This window comes from Ursus americanus, chromosome 4 (assembly GCF_024610735.1).
Source record: "Ursus americanus isolate L20-20 chromosome 4, mUrsAme1.1.p, whole genome shotgun sequence".
Classification (NCBI taxonomy): Eukaryota; Metazoa; Chordata; class Mammalia; order Carnivora; family Ursidae; genus Ursus; species Ursus americanus.
This window is the reverse complement of record NC_142130.1, coordinates 52654001-52674244: the sequence shown is the minus strand read 5'-3', so window position 1 is coordinate 52674244 and position 20244 is coordinate 52654001. Positions and strand designations below refer to the sequence as shown.

Genomic DNA, 20244 nt, shown 5'->3' with positions numbered 1-20244 from the left:
GGATTCTGTTAATGATCTACCCAGATTCCCTTTGGTCCCTTTAACTACTGTACACTACTCCCCTAGCTTTTCTGAGCTTTCTCTTCTGTTTTTTTTTTTCTTTTAACAGTTCAATTGAGAGATCTTTGACACATAAAAATTATATATATTTAAGATATACACCTTGATGTTTCGTTATATATATACATTGTAAATACTACAATTGAGCTAATTCACATACCTATCACCTCTACATAGTTGGCACTGTGTGTATGCATATATATGTGTGTAAGACCACCTGCACCTGCCACTCTCTTCAGACGACTGCCTTGGGGCTGTGGGAGCCACTTGGCCACAGTCACAGGGTACCTGGGAGTTCTCCCTCACACTCTCAACTCCTTAGGCAGCTATTAGCTAACGACTGACTGGTGCCAGAATATGAAAGCTCAGCACTCTTGCCTTAAGGAGGAAAAACTGAAGTGTAATTTGTGTTGGTTCATAAACTTGCCTCTGTACAGAGAGGACAAGAAGAGAACAAAGAAAGGCATGCCATTCCTTGTTGGTAGGTGGCAGGTTTAATAAGCAAGGGAACTTAACGAGCTTTGACTTGGGCAGCTGCAAGGCAAGCAGATCTCTGCACCCTCCGCTGGGCTCTTAGAAGTTTATGTAGCAGCTTTACCTGGGTTCAGTCACGTATATAGTCCAGACAGTTTCCACAACGTGTTGCTCTCGCAAGGCTGTGTTCTTGGAACAGCCCCCACAGTGGGAACGGTTGGCAGGGTGTATGGTCTGAACACAGGGCAGGGATGAGGAGCTTCCATTGCCTGGTCTAGCTTGTGGATCAACAAGCAGTCAGTCTGCTCAGGAAGCTCCAACAATTTGCACTTCAGAATTCCCCCCACGGGATCAGGCTGAAGCTGCCTGAACATACCCAAAAGCCACACCTCACTTGGCCCCTTCCCTACCTTTAGCTACTTCCCCAAATCCTTTACCAATGTCTTCCAGCAGCACTTCTTTAATAAATTATTCACATGCAAATCCTTGTTCCAGGGTCTGTTTTTGGGGAACCCAACCGCAGATGCTCCATCAAGTGTGTTCAGGTTTTTATAAATATTTGTTTTAAATTTTTTTACAGATTTTATTTATTTATTTGACAGAGAGAGAGAGACGGCCAGCAAGAGAGGGAACACAAGCAGGGGAGTGGGAGAGGCAGGAGCAGGCTCCCAGCGGAGCAGGGAGCCCGATGTGGGGCTCGATCCCAGGACCCTCGGATCACTCCCTGAGCCGAAGGCAGACACCCAACGACTGAGCCACCCAGGCGCCCCTCAGGTTTTTATACTCTCTCCCTTTCTCCTGATAATTAAAGATGACTTTACACAGTTGAAATCGTGCTGTGTGCACACCCAGCCATTTACTTTGATCCCTTTCAGTATTTTTTCAGCTATGTCACTAGCTGCTACATAATCCTCCACTGGTGTCTGAGTTTAATATGCATTTTTGAATTGTCAAATATTTATGCTGTGGCTATAACTTTATAAAAAAAGTGCTCTGATGAAAATTCAACTTTTCCTTACTGTAGTATCCTAGGACACAGTCATAAAACGTGTCTGAACATTTTTATAACTCTAACTTTGCAAAGGTTTGGCCAATTTGAAAAGACACTAGTTCACCATGTGAGTGTGAGTGCGTGGAAGGGAAGGGGGGGAGAGGGAGAGGGAGAGGGAGAGAGAAGCAGACTCCCCGTGAAGTGCAGAGCCCAGTGCAGGGCTCTATTTTGGGACCCTGAGATCAAGACCTGAGTCGAAATTAAGAGTCTGATGCTTAACTGACTAAGCCACTTAGGCACTCATGAAAGAGATCATTTTAAGCATTGTTCACATCTTAGGTATTACATGGTAATAACCATGGCAGCAATAAATTTATCAAGCACTTACTTTGTGTTTGGCATTTTAACAGGTGCTGTGCCAAGATTAGTTTATTTAATCCTTTAAGCGACCTTGTGAGGTGGTTATGATCATATGATGAGGGAACCGAAATTGAGAAATGTAAACATTTTGCAAGGATTTTGTGGCTGATAGGTGGTCAATGTAGGACTTGAGGTAGGAGTCTGACTGCAAACCTGTGCTCTCCATCGATTCTCTACCTGCTTCTTTGTTTAATCTGTTTAATTTTTATTACTATGTTAAGAATTTACTCTTTATTTATTTGTAAATTATATTTCTTCTTGTATGAATTCTTGTATGAATTCTTGCCAATTCATAGATTGGTGTATTCATGGCTTTTCTCGCCATTTTGTATGATCTTTTTATATACTATAGATGCGAGGCCTCTGTGAATAATTGTTGAAAATATTGGTGTCTATTTTATTTTTTATATTATTTTATGATAAATATCAAGTTCTTTTATTACTGTTTTTTTTCTATGTAACTTTTTCAAATTAAAGCATCAAACATTATTCTACCAAAAAACCGATAGGCTTTCCTATTTTTTAGAATTTCAATGTTTAGATTTTTAAAATATTTAATGTAAATTGACTATGTATTATACATATATATAGTGTACTTTTGGTATAGTGACTATTTTGAAGTTAAAAGAATGAACTGATAGAGTAATGTATTGTTTTAGCAAATGATTATGGAAATTGGATGGTTTTGTGTGAGGGAAGGAATGAACATATATGGAACGTCTGGTATGTGCTAGCATTTTACATATAGGCATGGAATCTGGTTAGGCTTTTCTATTAACCCACTCTTGTTATGACAGGCGTCTAAAGTAGGGTGTTCGAAATAAGAAAAAAAAAGAGCAGTCAGACAGGCTCAGATATCAATGTCTCTCCTTTTCTCTTTATGCCACCCGTTGATGTCTACAGTCAGATGGAGCATATTGAAGAATTCCCAATAGTTTTGGGTTTTACATAGAACACATGATTTTTTTGGTAAAAAATAGTTATGTGAGCAATTCAAGTAAAAGGTTTATTTTTTTGGACACAATTGTGGGTTTTTAGAATTGATTTTAGCTGAACAGGCTACTAATCATGAGATTATTGTCTGCTGAACCAGGGGAGTCACATTGGTGTCTACCATAGACTTAAGTATCTTTATGCATTTGTACGACTGGGAGTAAATTCTGTTCTTCTGCTCTTTAGCTGTCATCGATAGCTGTTTGCTCATCTTCTAGTTTCTGTGACTTGTTCCAAAGGCAGTTCTTGTGGTGTTGGAGATAGAACAGAGTACAACCCACAACTGGCCTCATTTAAAACTAGTCAAACTAGTTAGCCCAGTTACTTTTACAGTTTGGGTGACAATGTTTTATAATATTTAAGGAATATAAGGAAGCAGTAAATATAATAATGGCTGACATTTGAATAGAAGCTTACTGTGTACTCATACTTTTGCAATACATTATTTAATTTTCATAATAGCTGGGATAGAATTATCTTGAACCTAGAACCTGACTTGAGATTTCAAGCCTTACACGATGCTGGAATTAGTAGCAAACAGGCTTAGAGTCGTCTAATGACAAACTTCAGATATAAAGCGTTGTGGCATGAAAGAGATTCTCCAGCTTAATTTAAGAAGGGAAACAAACAAATGGATAAATAGGAGAGGGGCAAAACTGGAAAAGTGTATCTGAGGAAGAAATTCTTTATAGTGAAGACCGAATGTCTGAAGGAAATTTCAGCTTTTCTACTCTGGTTTGAATCTGTTCTTTAGAATGATTTGTAAACATTTAAGCCTGATAGCCAGTAGTTAAATAATTGACATCCTCACATCATGTGAGAGATTTTTAAGTAGTGATTGTCCACTCTTCAAGGTTGATGATGATGATGAAAATTAATGTTTACCAAGACTTACCATGGATCACATACTGTGCTGATTTACCTGAAAAATGTCATAATAACCTGATGATACAAGCCCTATAACCCTCAATTTCAAACATGGGAAAAGGAAGCATAGAGAGATTGAATAACAGCTAGTAAGTGGCTGAGCTGTGATGAGATATCAGATTACTTGATGCCAAAGTTTGCATGTTCAATGGTTATACTCTACTGCAGGACTGATACTAGAGACATTCTAGCCAACCTGCCTGAACAAAAACATTGCTAGTTAGCAGTATATTTTAACCGGGTGAAAAGCTCAGTCAAATTTCACACAATAGTCACTGGTTATTTATGTTCGTGGCTCCTTCATGGAGCAGCCTGGAAAACCTCTTACGCAGCCTGTTGGGTCAAATTCTGTTCTCCACTGGACCACCGAGAAAATAAAATGCCTGGTGGCTTTCTGAGGAGCCAACCTGAGCAGGAGTGAGAGGAGGGCAGCCTGCCCAGCTGCAGCTCCGTCATCTCAGCGTTAGGCTTTGCTCTACTCTTCATCACAGCTCTTTTATAGAGGAGAAACCTGAGGCTCAGAGATATTTACTTATTTCTTGTTTGCTTATTATTTTCTGTTTATTCTTATTGGATAGCAGAGGACAATGTTTTGGATTTGAAGAGGGTCTCCTTAACCATATGTGGTGTGAAAGATAAAGGCCTGAAGCCTCTCCTTTGAAGAGCTACTCTGGAAACTCAGTAAACTCCAGAATATCAATCAACCTAGATAATTTCTTTTTTTCCCCTCTAAGTTTTTAATTCCAGTTAACATACATTGTTTCATTAGTTTCAGATATACAATATGGTGATTCAACACTTCCATACATCACCGGTGTTCCTCACAAGTGCCCTCCTTAATCCCCATCATCTATCCTCCCACTCACCTCCCCTCGTAACCATCAGTTTTCTGTAGTTAAGAATCTGTTTCTTAATTTGTCTCTCTTTTTTCCCCCTTGCTTATTTGTTTTGTTTCTTAAATTCCATGTATGAGTGAAGTCATATGGTATTTGTCTTTCTCTGACTGACTTATTTTGCTTAGCATTATATTTTCTAACTCCATTTCATTGCAAATGGCAAGATTTCATTCATCTCTCTGAATAATATTCTGGTGCATGTGCACTTGCGCGTATGCATGTGTGTCTATGGCATATCTTCTTTTTTTTTATTTAATGATTTTTTAATTATATTATGTTAGTCACCATACAGTACATCCCCGGTTTCCGATGTAAAGCTCTATGATTCATTAGTTGCGTATAACACCCAGTGCACCATGCAATACGTGCCCTCCTTACTACCCATCACCGGTCTATCCCATTCCCCCACTCCCCCCCCGAGGCCCTCAGTTTGTTTCTCATAGTCCATAGTCTTTCATGTTTCATTCCCCCTTCTGATTACCCCCCCTTTCTTTATCCCTTTCTTCCCCTACCGCTCATCCTAGTTCTTATGTTCCATAGGTGAGAGAAATCATATGATAGTTGTCTTTCTCTGCTTGACTTATTTCACTTAACATTATCTCCTCCAATACCATCCATGTTGCAGCAAATGTTGAGAATTCGTTCTTTCTGATAGCTGAGTAATATTCCATTGTACATATGGACCACAACTTCTTAATCCAGTCATCTGTTGAAGGGCATTTCGGCTCCTGCCACAATTTAGCTATTGTGGACATTGCTGCTATGAACATTGGGGTGCATATGGCCCTTCTCTTCACTACGTCTGTATCTTTGGGGTAAACACCCAGTAGTGCAATGGCTGGATCATAGGGTAGCTCAATTTTTAACTTTTTAAGGGACCTCCACACTGTTTTCCAAAGTGGCTGTACCAACTTGCATTCCCACCAACAATGTAGGAGGGATCCCCTTTCTCCACATCCTCTCCAACAATTGTTGTTTCTTGCCTTGTCTATTTTTGCCACTCTAACTGGCGTAAGGTGGTATCTCAGTGTGGTTTTGATTTGAATTTCCCTGATGGCTAATGATTTTGAACACTTTTTCATGTGTCTGTTAGCCATTTGTATGTCTTCATTGGAAAAGTGTCTGTTCATATCTTCTGCCCATTTTTTGATTTGTTTATTTGTTTCTTGTGTATTGAGTTTGAGAAGTTCTTTGTAGATCTTGGATACCAGTCCTTTATCTGTAGTGTCATTTGCAAATATCTTCTCCCATTCCGTGGTCTGCCTCTTAGTTTTTTTGACTGTTTCCTTGGCTGTGCAGCAGCTTTTTATCTTGATGAAGTCCCACAAGTTCATTTTTTCTTTTGTTTCTCTTGCCTTTGGAGATGTGTCATGAAAAAGGTTGCTTTGGCCGATGTCATAGAGGTTGCTGCCTATGTTCTCCTCTAGAATTTTGATGGATTCCTGTCTCACATCGAGGTCTTTCATCCATTTAGAGTTTATTTTTGTGTATGGTGTGAGAGAGTGGTCAAGTTTCATTCTTTTGCATGTAGCTGTCCAATTTTCCCAGCACCATTTATTGAAGAGACTGTCTTTTTCCCACCGGATGTTTTTTCCTGCTTTATCAAAGATTAGTTGCCCAAAGAGCCGAGGGTCCATTTCTGGGTTCTCTATTCTGTTCCATTGGTCTATGTGTCTGTTTTTGTGCCAGTACCATGCTGTCTTTGTGATCACAGCTTTGTAGTACAGCTCGAAATCCGGCATTGTGATGCCCCCAGCTTTGTTTTTCCTCTTCAACAGTTCCTTGGAGATTTGGGGCCTTTTATGTTTCCATACAAATTTAAGGACTATCTGTTCTAGTTCTTTGAAAAATGTCCTCGGTATTTTGGTCGGGATAGCATTGAAAGTGTAGATTGCTCTGGGTAGCATGGATATTTTGACTATGTTAATTCTTCCGATCCATGAGCATGGAATATTTTTCCATCTTTTTATGTCTTCCTCAATGTCTTTCAAGAGTGATTTATAGTTTCTAGAATATAGGTCCTTTACGTCTCTGGTTAAGTTAATTCCAAGGTAACGTATGGTTTTTGGTGCTATTGTAAATGGGATGGATTCCCTAATTTCTCTTTCTTCAGTCTCATTATTCGTGTATAGAAATGCAACTGATTTCTTTTTTTTTTTAAAGATTTTATTTATTTATTTGACAGAGATAGAGACAGCCAGCGAGAGAGGGAGCACAAGCAGGGGGAGTGGGAGAGGAAGAAGCAGGCTCCCAGCAGAGGAGCCTGATGTGGGACTCGATCCCATAACGCCGGGATCACGCCCTGAGCCGAAGGCAGACGCTTAACCGCTGTGCCACCCAGGCGCCCCAAAAATGCCACTGATTTCTGAGCATTGATTTTGTATCCCGCCACCTTACTGAATTGCTCTATAACTTCTAATAGTTTGGGAGTGGCTTCTTTTGGGTTTTCCATATAGAGTATCATGTCATCTGTGAAGAGAGACATTTTGACTTCTTCTCTGCCAATTTGGATACCTTTGATCCCTTTTTGTTTTCTGATTGCTGTTGCAAGGACTTCTAGTACTATGTTGAATAATAGTGGCGAGAGTGGGCATCCTTGTCGTGTTCCTGATCTTAAGGGAAAGGCTTCCAGCTTTTCCCCATTGAGAATAATATTTGCTGTAGGCTTTTCATAGATGGCTTTTATGAGATTGAGAAATGTACCCTCTATTCCTACACTCTGAAGGGTTTTAATCAGGAAAGGATGCTGTATTTTGTCGAATGCTTTTTCTGCATCAATTGAGAGGGTCATATGGTTCCTGAGTCTTTTCTTGTTGATATGATGTATCACGCTGATCGATTTGCAAATGTTGAACCACGCTTGCATCCCAGGTATGAATCCCACTTGGTCATGATGGATAATCCTTTTAATGTACTGTTGGATTCTATTAGCCAGGATCTTGTTGAGCATTTTGGCGTCCATATTCATTAGGGAAATCGGTCTGTAATTCTCCTTTTTGAGGGGGTCTTTGCCTGGTTTGGGGATCAAGGTAATATTGGCCTCATAGAATGAGTTTGGTAGCTTTCCTTCTGTTTCTATTTTTTGAAATAGCTTTAGGAGAATAGGTATTATTTCTTCTTTGAATGTTTGGTAGAATTCCCCAGGAAAACTGTCTGGGCCTGGAGTTTTGTTATTTGGAAGGTTGTTTATCACTGACTCAATCTCTTCATAATTAATTGGCCTGTTTAAGAAATCAATTTCTTCCTGTTTCAATCTTGGTAGTTTATAGGTTTCCAGGAAGGCCTCCATCTCTTCCACATTGCTTAGTTTTTTGGCATATAGCTGTTGATAATAGTTTCTAATAATCCTTCCAATTTCATTGGTGTTGGTAGTGACCTCTCCTTTTTCATTCATAATTTTAATAATTTGGGTCCTTTCTCTTTTCTTTTGGATAAGTCTTGCCAGTAGTCTGTAAATTTTATTGATTCTCTCAAAGAACCAGCTTCTAGTCCTGTTGATCTGCTCTACTGTACTTCTGGTTTCTAATTCATTGATTTCTGCTCTAATCTTGGTCAACTGCTTCCTCGTGAGTGGATTAGGCCTGTCCCTCTGTTGCTGTTCCAGATTCTTGAGGTGAGAATATAAAAACTGCATTTTAGATTTTTCTATTCTTTTGAGTGAGGCTTGGATGGCTATGTATTTCCCCCTTAGGACTGCCTTTGCAGTATCCCATAGGTTTTGGACTGTTGTGTTTTCATTCTCGTTGGTCTCCATAAATTGTTTAAATTGATTTTTGATTTCCTGGTTTATCAAGTCATTCCTGAGCAGGATGGTTCTTAGTCTCCAAGTGTTTGAGTTTCTTCCAAATTTTTCCTTGTGGTTGAGTTACAATTTCAGAGCGTTGTGGTCTGAGAATATGCAGGGGATAATTTCAATCTTTTGGTATTGGTTGAGACCTGTTTTGTGTCCCAGAACATGGTCTATTCTTGAGAATGTCCCATGGGCATTAAAATAGAATGAGTATTCTTTGGTTCTGGGATGTAGTGTTCTATATATATCTATGAGGTCCAACTCGTCGAGTATGGCATTCAAAGCCTTTGATTCTTTGCTTAGTTTTTGCCATGGTGTTCTGTCTATTTCTGATAGTGGGGTGTTGAGGTCCCCTACTATTAATGTATTTTTATCTATATGTCTCTTTATTCTGGTTAAGAGTTGGCTTGTGAATCTTGCTGCTCCCCTGTTGGGGGCATATATATTTATAATTGTCATATCCACTTGTTGGATACATCCTTTAAGAATAATAGAGTGCCCTTCTGTGTCTCTAACTATAGTCCTTAGTTTAAAATCCAATCTATCTGATATGAGAATTGTCACCCCAGCTTTCTTTTGAGGTCCATTTGCGTGAAAGATGGTACTCCATCCCTTTACTGACAGTCTGAATGTATCTTTGGGTTCAAAATGAGTCTCTTGTAGGCAGCAAATGGATGGGTCATTTCTTTTTATCCAATCTGCAACCCTGTGGCATTTTAAGGGAGCATTCAAGCCATTTACATTGATAGTGATTATTGAGAGATATGATTTTAATAATGCCATGTTGCCAGTAAAGTCTTTGTTTGTATCGGTTGTGACTTTCTGCCCTGTATCACTCTTGGGGCCTTTTTACCTTTATAGAACCCCCCTTAATATCTCCTGTAGGGCTGGTTTCGTGGTTACGAAATTGGTTAATGACTGGTGATTCTGGAACGTCTTTATTTCTCCATCAATTCTGAATGACAGCCTTGCTGGATAAAGGATCCTTGGCTGCATGTTTTTCTCTGAAAGAGCTTTAAAAATGCCCCCCCCCAACCCTTTCTCTCATTCCAGGTCTGTGTAGACAGGTCTGACGTAATTCTGATACCTTTGCCTTGGTATGTGAGAAATTTCTTTGCCCTGGCCGCTTTCAATACTGTATCCTTGGATCTAATATTTGCGAAATGCACTATGACGTGACGTGGCGTAGGTTTGTCGTGGTTGAGCTTGGGTGGGGTCCTCTCTGCCTCTTGGACACGAATGTTTGTTTCCCTTGCTAGATTAGGGAAGTTTTCAGCTATAATTTGTTCAAATATCTCTTCTAGACCTCTGTTTTTCTCCACCCCCTCGGGGATGCCGATGTTTCTGACATTGGATCATTTCATTGAGTCAGTGATCTCCCGTAACCTACATTAGTGGGCGTGGATTTTTTTAAGTCCAGCTTCTATTTTCGTTTTTTCTTCTACTAACCCATCCTCCAATTCGCTAATAACGTTCCTCTGCCTTGGTGACCCTGGCCGTCAGAGCCTCTAGTTTTGACTGCATTTGGCTCATAGAATTTTTAATTTCTGTCAGATTTGCTCTTATTTCCACCCTTAGGGATTCTATATTCTCAGTAACATTTTTGTTAATACTTTTTTCAAGTCTACTCATCATCTTGACCATTGTTGCTCTGAATTCCATTTCTGATAATTTGGTTACATCCATATCCATTATTTCTGTGGCAGAGGCCACAGACTCATTGTCTTTTCTTCCCTGGAGGGGGGGCACTTCTCCTTCTTGTCATTCTGATGAGGAGAGGTTACGGGGTTGTCCAGAGCCCAAATTATCGACTGGGACCCAGGCCGTGCACCCTTGTTTTATAGGGATCTTCGGGATGTGGGCTTCTTCTTTAAAGATTTTATTTATGTATTTGAGAGAGAGAGAGAGAGAGACAGTCAGCAAGAAAGGGAACACAAGCAGGGGAGTGAGAGAGGAAGAAGCCGGCTCCCAGCGGAGGAGCCCGATGAGGGACTCCTTTCCGGAACGCCGGGATCACGCCCAGAGCCGAAGACAGGAGTTCAATGACTACGCCACCCAGGTGCCCCGGGTTGTGGGCTTCTTGATTTTTCAGCTTGCCTTCTGGGGGAGGGGCCTTCCACGCCAATACTCAGGCAACCCTGTTTGGGTAGAGTCTCCGTGTCCCCTGCAAGGGGGGATGGGGATGGGCACGCTGTGAGCCGGTATTTCCAGGCTTTTGTTCTCTGGCGGCTTTCCCTGGCGGTTTGCTGTGCCTCTTCTGAGAGTCAGAGCAGCAGAGGCTGCATTGTCACAGAACAGAGGGATTGCGGCCCGTTCTCCACTGATGTTCTGGCCACTTTAACTCTGTTACTGTTGGTGCTGCTCAACCCTGCAGCGTCCCGGGATGTGCGCCCCACATCCGGCATCCGGGCCTCACTTCCAGGGCCGGCGCATCTCTGTCCTTTGTGTTTCTAACGCCGCCAGCCGCCCCTGCGCGCTCCCGGATCTCCGGGTCTCAGTCTATTTCCGGTAAGCGCACCGGGATTCCGGAGTTCTGTGAGAAGCCTGGTGGTGTGCGCTCTGGGCTCAGGGTCTCAGTCTGCTCTCTCGCAGGTGCGGGTCCGCGAGCCCGCCCACTCCCCCGTGCAAGTGGCTTCCGCTTCCCGGCGCCCGAATGCGGCGGCTCCCTCCCCTTCCGTTTATCTTCTGATATCTGTGCGCGGTTTCACGGCTCCCTGCTTCGTACCTCAATACTCAGCGCTGGAGATGTTCATTTGTAGAGATACAGATGTATCTTCCTGCATGTCAGTCTGATTCCGTGGATGTTCAGGCTGGTCTGGTACCTATCCAGCTCAACTCAGGGGACCGGCTGAAAAAGGGGTCCCCTACTCCTCCACCGTCTTAATTCCCTCTCGGCATATCTTTTTTATTCATTCATCAATCGATGGACACTTAGGATGCTTCCATAATTTGGCTATTTTAAATAATGCTACTATAAACATTGAGGTACATGTATCCCTATGAGTTAGTGTTTTTGTATATTTTGGGTAAACAGTAGTGCGATTGCTGGGTCATAAGGTAGATATATTTTTAACTTTTTGAGGTACTGTTTTCCATAGTGGCTACACCAGTTTGCATTCCCAGCAATAATGCAAGAAGGTTCATTTTTCTCCACATCTTTGCCAACACTTGTTTCTTGAATTGTTGATTTTAGCCATTCTGACAGGTGTGAGGTAATATCTCATGGTAGTTTTGATTTGAATTTCTCTGATGATCATTGATGCTGAGTATCTTTTTGTGTGTCTGTTGGCCACCTGGATGTCTTCTTTGGAGAAATGTCTGTTCATGTCTTCTGATCATTTTAATCAGATCATTTGTTTTTTGGGTGTTGACTTGTATATGTTTTTTAAAAATATATTTTAGATATTAACCCTTTATTGGATATGTCATTTACAAATATCTTCTTCCTTTCAGTAGGTTTCCTTTTAGTTTTGTTGATTTTTTTTCTTTGCTGTGCAGAATTTTTTATTTTGACGTAGTCCCAATAGTTTATTTTTTGCCTTTGTTTCCCTTGGGAAACATATCTAGACATGTTTAGACATATCTAGAAAAAAGTCGCTATGGCAGATGTCAAAGCGTTTACTGCCCATGTTCTCTTCTAGGATTTTTATAGTTCAGGTCTCACATTTAGGTCTTTCATCCATTTTGAATTTATTTTTGTGTATGATGTAAGGAATTGATCCAGTTTTATTCTTCTGCATGTAGCTGACCAGTTTTCCCAACACCATTTGTTGAAGAAATTGTCCTTTTCCCATTGGATATTCTTCCCCACTTCGTAAAAAAAAAAAAAAAAAAAGGATATTCTTTCCCGCTTTGACCATAGTTGTGGGTTCATTTCTGGGTTTTCTCTTCTGTTCTGTTGATCTATGTGTCTACTTTTGTGTCAGTACCATACTGTCTTGATGACTACAGCTTTGAAATATAACTTGAAGTCTGGAATTGTGATGCCTCCAGCTTTGCTTTTCTTTTTCAAGATTGCTTTGGCTATTTGGGGTCTTTTGTGGTTCCATAAAAATTTTAGGATTGTTTGTTCTAGCTCTGAAAAGTGCTGATGGTATTTTGATAGGAGTGCATTAAATGTGTAGATTGCTTTGGGTAGTACAGACATTTTAGCAATATTTGTTCTTTCAATGTCTCTCCACTTCTTTCTATCATCTTCAATTTCTTTCATCAGTGTTTTATAGTTTTCAGAGTACAGGTCTTTTCACCTCTTTGATTAGGTTTATTCCTAGGTATCTTATGGTTTTTGGTGCAATTATAAATGGGATCAATTCCTTGATTTCTCTTTCTGCTTCTTTATTATTAGTGTATAGTAATGTAACACATTTCTGTACATTGATTTTGTATCCTGTGACTTTACTGAATTCATCGATCCAGTCTAGCATTTTTTAGCGAAGTCTTTTAGGTTTTCTGTATGTAGTATCGTGTTATCTGCAAATAGTGAAAGTTTGACTTCTTTTTTGTCAATTTGGATGCCTTTTATTCCTTTTTGTTGTCTGATTGCTGTGGTGGTACTTCCAGTATTATCTTGAATAAAAATGATGATAGTGGATATCCTTGTCTTATTCCTGACCTTAGGTGAAAAGCCATCATTTTTTCCCCATTAGAGATAATGTTAGCCGTGGGTTTTTCATATAAGGCCTTTATTATGTTGAGGTATATTCCCTCTAAATGTACTTTGTTGATGGTCTTTTATAATAAATCGATGTTGTACTTTGTCAAAGGCATTTTCTATATCTATTGAAATGATCATATGTTTCTTATCCTTTCTCGTATTGATGTGATGTATCGCATTGATTGATTTGTGACTATTGAATTACCCTTGCCAACACTGGAATAAATCCCACCTAATTATGATGAATGATTTTTTAATGTTTTGTGGGATTAGGTTTATTATTATTTTGTTGAGGATTTTTTGCAGCTATATTCGTCAGAGATATTGACCTACAGTTCTCTTTTTTTGTGGTATTTTTATCTGGTTTTGGTATCAGAGTAATGCTGGCCTTGTAGAATGAATTTGGAAAGTTTCCTTCCTCTTCTACTTTTTGGAATTGTTTGAGAAGAATAGATATTAACTCTTCTAATGTTTGGTAGACTTCTCCTGTGAAACCATCTGGTCCTGGACTTTTGTTTATTGGGAGTCATTTCTTTCCATTTCAGTTTTGGTAGTTTATATGTTTCTGGGAATTTATCCATTTCTTCTAGGTTGTCCAATTAGTTGGCATATAGTTTTTCATAATGTTCTCTTGTAATTGTTTGTATTTCTGTAGTTTTGGTTGTTACTTTTCCTCTCTCATGTGTGATTTTATTTATCTGAGTCCTTTCTCTTTTTTTCTTGATGGGTTTGGCTAGAGGTTTATCAATTTTATTGATTTTTTTCCCCCAAAGAACCAGATCCTGGTTTCGTTGATCTGTTCTATTGATTTTTAGTTTCTGTATCATTTATTTCATTTCTAATCTTTATTATGTCCTTCCTTTTGCTGGCTTTAGGCTTCATTCGTTGTTGTTTTTCTAGCTTCTTTAGGTGTAAGGTTAGGTTGTTTATTTGAGATTTTTCTTGCTTCTTAAGGTAAGCCTGTCTTGCTAGAAACTTCCCTCTTGATGACTGCTTTTGCTGCATCCCAAAGGTTTTGGACTGTTTTTGTTTTCATTTGTTTTCATGTACTTTTTAAATTTCTTCTTTTATTTCCTGGTTGACCCATTCATTGTTTAGTAGCATGCTGTTTAATCTCCATGTATTTGCAGTCTTTCCAGTTTTTTCCTTGTGGTTGATTTCATTGTGGTCAGAAAAGATGCATGATATGACTTTGATCCTCCCAAAATTTTTGAGGCTTGTTTTGTGGGCTAATAGGTGATCTTTTCTGGAGAATGTTCCATGTGCACTTGAAAAGAATGCATTTTCTGCTGTTTTGGATAGAATGTCCTGAATATATCTGTTAAATCCATCTGTTCCAGTGTGTCCTTCAAAGTCATTGTTTCCTTGGTGATGTTCTGTTTAGATGATCTGTCCTTTGAGATAAGTGGGGTATAAAATCCCCTACTATTATTGTATTATTATTGATTAGTTCCTTTATGTTTGTTATTAACTGTTTTATGTATTTGGGTGCTCCTATGTTGAGTGCATAAATATTTACAGTTGTTATATCTTCTTGTTGGATTGTCTCCTTTATTATTATATGGTATCTTTCTTTGTCTCTTGTTATAGTCTTTGTTTTATTTTTTTATATTTTTTATTTTTTAAAAGATTTTATATATTTATTTGACGGAGATAGAGACAGCCAGCGAGAGAGGGAACACAAGCAGGGGGAGTGGGAGAGGAAGAAGCAGGCTTATAGCAGAGGAGCCTGATGTGGGGCTCGATCCCATAACGCCAGGATCATGCCCTGAGCCGAAGGCAGACGCTTAACCGCTGTGCCACCCAGGCGCCCCTATAGTCTTTGTTTTAAAGTCTATATTGTCTGACATAAGTATTGTTGTTGTGGATTTCTTTTGACATCCATTTGCATGATAGATGTTTCTCCATTCTCTTACTTTCAACCTGCAGGTGTCTTAAGGTAAAAAATGAGTCACTTGTAATCATCATATACATGGGGATTATATTTTTATTTATTCTTTCAACCTGTGTCTTTTGATTGGAATAGTTAGTCCATTTACATTCAAAGGAATTATGGATGATATGTATTTATTGTCATTTTATTGTTTTGTGGTTGTTTCTGAAGATTTTCTCTGATCCTTTCTTATCTTTCTCTCTTTCATGTTTTGCTGATTGTCTTTAGTGATATATTTGGATTTCTTTTTCTTTATTCTTTGCATATTTATTTTTGGTTTTTGTTGTATGATTACCATTAGACTCTTATATAAAGTCTTCTGCATATAGCAGCCTATATTAAATTGATGGTCATTTAAGTTTGAACCCATTCTTTACTCCTCTTCTCCCCACATTTTAGGTATATTGTTATATTTTATATTCTTTTATCTCATGAGTTCCTTTTACTCATTTTTTTACAGAAATATTCATTTTTAGTGCCTTTCATGTTTCCTACCTCTATGTTGTCACTTTTCATCTATCCTTTCCATTCAAAGAATCCCCTTTAATATTTCTTGCAAGGCTGGTTTAGTGGTCATGAACTCATTTGGTTTTTGTTTGTCTGGGGAACTCTTTATCTCTCCTTCTATTCTGAATGGTAGCCTTGTTGGATAGATTATTCTTGGCTGCAGATTTTTTTCCCATTCAGCACTTTCAATATATCATGCCACTACCAACTGGCTTGCAAAGTTTCTGTTGAAAAATCTGCTAGCCTTATGGGTTTTCCCTTGTAAGTTACTTTTGTCTTGCTGCTTTAAAATTTTTTCTTTATCACTATATTTTGCCAACTTAATTACAATATGTCTTAATTACAATATGGATCTACTTTTGTTGATTTTGATGGGAGTTCTCCATGCCTCTTGGATCTCGATGTTTGTTTCCTTCCCCAGATCAGGGAAATTTTCAGCTATTATTTCTTGAAGTAAATTTTCTGCCCCCTTTTCTCTCTCTTCTTCTGGGACTCCTATAATACAAATGTTATTACATTTGATGGAGTCACTGAGTTTCCTAAGTCTATTCTTGTTTTGCATAATTATTTTTTCTCTCTTTTATTTTGCTTAGGTTACTTTCCATTACTCTGTCTTCTAGGCCACTAATTCATTCCTTTGTTTTTTCCAGCCTGCTGTTCATTCTATCAACGTATTTCTTTCTTTCTTTCTTTCTTTCTTTCTTTCTTTCTTTCTTTCTTTCTTTCTTTCTTTCTTTCATTCATTTTAGAGAGAGAGAGATCATGTACGAGAAGGGGAGAGGGAAGAGAGAATCTCAAGCAGACACTGCGCTGAGCACAGAGCCCAACCTGGGACCTGATCTCATGACCCTAAGATCATGACCTGAGCCAAAACCCAGAGTCAGGTGCTTAACCAGCTGAGCCAGTCAGGAGACCCTGTTTCTTATTTTGTTTATTGAGCCCTTCATCTCTGCTATGTTATTCCTTGTCTCTGTGTTAAGGGTCTCACTGATGTCTTCCACTCTTTTCTCAAGTCCAGTGAGTGTCCCTATGATCATTGCTTTAAATTCTCCATCAGACATGTTAGTTATAACTGTTTCACTTAGATCTCCAGCCATGGCCTTGTTGTGTTCTTTCATTTGGAACAAATTCCTCTGTCTTCTCATTTTGTTTAAGTCTCTTTGCCTGCTTCTCTGTGTTAGGAAAGTCAACTACATATCCTATTCTTTTTTTTTTTTTAAGATTTTATTTATTTATTTGACAGAGAGAGATAGCCAGCGAGAGAGGGAACACAGGCAGGGGGAGTGGGAGAGGAAGAAGCAGGCTCCCAGTGGAGGAGCCTGATGTGGGGCTCAATCCCAGCACTCTGGGATCACACCCTGAGCCGAAGGCAGACGCTTAATGACTGAGCCACCCAGGTGCCCCTACATCTCCTATTCTTGAGGGTAATGTCCTTATAAGAAGATGTCCTTCAATGTCCTGCCATGTTGTGTACCATGTTTCCTAGGCCTGGTGCTACCTGGAGAGTGTCTCCAATGTGTGCTATGTTTGCTTTGCTATTTTGTTCTGTCTGCTTTATTCTTCAGGCCATTAGTCTGTAGAGATTCTCTTTGCCTGATAGGGGCAGTGTTTGGTCCCTGGCCTGAATGTGGTGCCTTTTAACTAGGTGTGCTCTGGTCTGTTTGTGAGATGAGACCTGTTGCCATTGTCACTGGAACTGGAGTTCTGCAAAACTCCTACATTATGAGACATGGTGTGAGCAGAGGTTCGGGCTGATCTTCTTGGGGAGCGGGTCTGCCACGCTGGGACTGAGGCAAATGAGACTGAGAAGGGCAATTCCACCAGAATGTGGGGGCAAAGCTTGGTGTAAGCAAGTTAGGTAGTGGCTGTCCATGTTTCACTGGTTCCCACAGGTGGCCCTGTGCTCATGCTGGGGGCAGGGGAGGGAAATGGTGTGGGCCAGTTCCTTTGTTCACTGAGGGGTCTATGAACACTGTCTCTCTGGGACACACTATGTGCCCCAGGCACTCTTCAGATGCTGTTTCCATGCTGTATGTTCCTGGGCTGTTTGCCTGCCTTCTCTCCAAAAGCAGTCCCAATGTCCTCCCAGCTCTCCCACAGCCAAGCATACTGGCATTTAGAATTCCAGGCTTTAAGCCCCACTGGTTGTAAGAACTCTGACATTTGGTCCCTCTTGCTTTCCAAGCCAATTGCTATGGGTATTCATATTCTCCTGGTGGGCTCCCCTGTGTGCTAGTTTGTCTCTTCCCTTCTCTGTGACAACTGCTCCCTCCCCACTGTGGCAGCTATGATCCATCTCTGTCCCAAGCTGTGTCTTTGCCCTTCCTACCTTTTTCCATGTGGCCTTTTCTCTGCCTTTAGTTCTGGAGTTTTTTCTGCCAGTCTTCAGGTCAATTTCTGGGGTATTTAGGATGATTTGATAGTTATCTAGTTGTATTCAATGGATGAGGCAAACCTAGGGTCCTCCACTTCTTCCACTATCTTCCAACCCATTCCACCTAGATAATTTCTTTAGAGAGTAAAAAATTTTCTATATTTGGTTTAGTTCTAAAAATACCAGGCTCTATGGGTGCCTGGATGCTCAGTCGGGTAAGTATCTGTTTTCGGCTCACCTCATGATCTTGGGGTCCTGGGATTGAGTCCCACATTGGGCTCCCTGCTCAGCAGGGAGTCTGGTTCTCCCTCTCCCCCTGCTCCTCCCACCCTGCTTGTGCTCTTTCTCTCTCTCTCTCTCTCTCTCAAAAAAAAAAAAAAAACCCACAAAAAACAAAAAACCAGGCTCTAATAGATTTTTCTTATAATGGTAACTTCCTTATTTCTTGCCTTTTCAGAGAATGTGTGTTCTGTCAGCAGCTAAGAACACAGATCTGGGTGCTGATCAAGAATCTGAAGTCAGGCCTGAGAAAATGCAGAACTGAGGTAAAAATTTCCAGGAAACACTATAAAAACCTATCATGATATTTTGTGGTATTTCAAGCACTTAGAGAAAGGTGAACCTGAGGTGAATATGAAAAAGGTAAAGGCTCAGCTTAGTTTGAGAAACAGAGAAGTCTAAAAGCAAAAATGTGAATTTTTATTTTCAGTGTAATATAAGGATGGCTTTTTGCTTTTATTAAAGAGAGGAAAGGTTAGTGAATTTGAGTTGGATGAAACCTACATCTTTTATCATGATTCTTTAAGCTTCGTCATTTGGCTTCACTGACCACATCACTTACCATTATCCCCTCGCAGTGCCCTCACGGTGCTGGCCTTCGTTCGTTTCCTAGTGCACTTACTTTGACCTAAGGATATTTGCATTTGCCATTTCCTCTGCCTGAAATGCCTTTCCCGCTGCTATTTACTTGGTGGCTTCATTCGTATCATTCTGGTCTCAAGTATCATCTACTTAGATAGCCTTTGCTAGACCACCCTAATCAATCTTTGTCCTCCCTACACCTCCGCCCCCCACCATCTTGTATGCTCATCCATGCATGGCTCTCCTCTCCTGTGGGACACATGGAAGTGATGCTTTCCTGACGCCTACAGTTGGGCAGGACCCTAGGACAAGTTTTGGCCATTAGGATAGATGAAAGTGATGTGATGGTGTAATCTCATCAGCCTTGGTGCTCTCCGCATGTGAGGACAACATGGAGCAGAGTCCCACTGATGTATGGTGTATAGGGACATGCAAAAGGAAAAAAACTCCAACTTGTTTTGTTAGGATGCTGAGGTATTTGGGATTATTTGTAACTACCCCCATCTGGCCTAAAACACCATCATCTTTATTTTCTTTGTAACACCTTTGAAATGATCTCAGTTATTTATTTTTAGTCTGTTCCCCCTTCGCAACATTGCTGGGTGCATTAGTAGTACACAATACGCTAAAGGTTTAACTATCTCAATCTCTCCCTGCCTCAGCTCATTTCTTCTGATGGAGGGAAGTACATAACTTATTCCAGAAAGGCTATGGAATAAGCAGGATCAGAAAGAATGGATATTGTTTCATGTCCCTGACAAGGTTCTCCTCCAAATATGTAGAGAGGAAAGAAGAAGGTGGTGTTTCCAGAGGCTACACAGAATCTATTCCCCCTAATCCTCACCCTATGTAGTTAGGTAGAACTGATATCCTCATAGGGAAGGGGAATATGGTGACCTTTACTTTGCCGCTCACCAGCCCTGCCTTGGATATGTTAATTCAATGTAAAAAGTCTTTAAAGAATGTGTTCATTTACAAAATTAAGGGGTTGCACTTGCTCAGCAGTTCCCAAACTGTGTTCCCTGAGGTGCTTGCAGGAGTTGGCAAAGAGAAACAGAGTGGTTATTGTAGGTTGACTTTTGTCTGCTCTCACCTCTCTTGCTGCCACTTCAATGAAAGCATCTCTGTTTAAAAAAAAAAAGTCCATTTTAGGGGGATTCTATATAGTTTTTCATTTGAAAGGGATTTGATACTTTTAAACAAGTTTCAAAAAATTGAACTAGGTATTTTCTAAAGCCCCTTATGCTTTTAATGTTTGGAAACTAGAAGCCAATAATGTTCAAGGTACTGTGCTGGGCACAGGGCATGATGGGGCACGTGAAAGCAAAGAAGACCTCACCCCTGATCTCTTGATTTAACAAGAG

The 20244-nt window shown here is 40.1% G+C and overlaps 1 protein-coding gene across 1 annotated transcript in view; it reads left to right on the top strand.

Annotated features, from left to right (window-relative positions):
• The first annotated feature begins 18472 nt into the window (after positions 1–18472).
• ZPLD1 (zona pellucida like domain containing 1) overlaps positions 18473–20244 on the top strand; it is a 325851-nt gene continuing 324079 nt past the window's right edge. The window contains exon 1 of the mRNA XM_087861649.1: positions 18473–18564. The gene's annotated coding sequence lies outside the window, so the exon portion shown is untranslated. The remainder of the gene's footprint in view (positions 18565–20244) is intronic.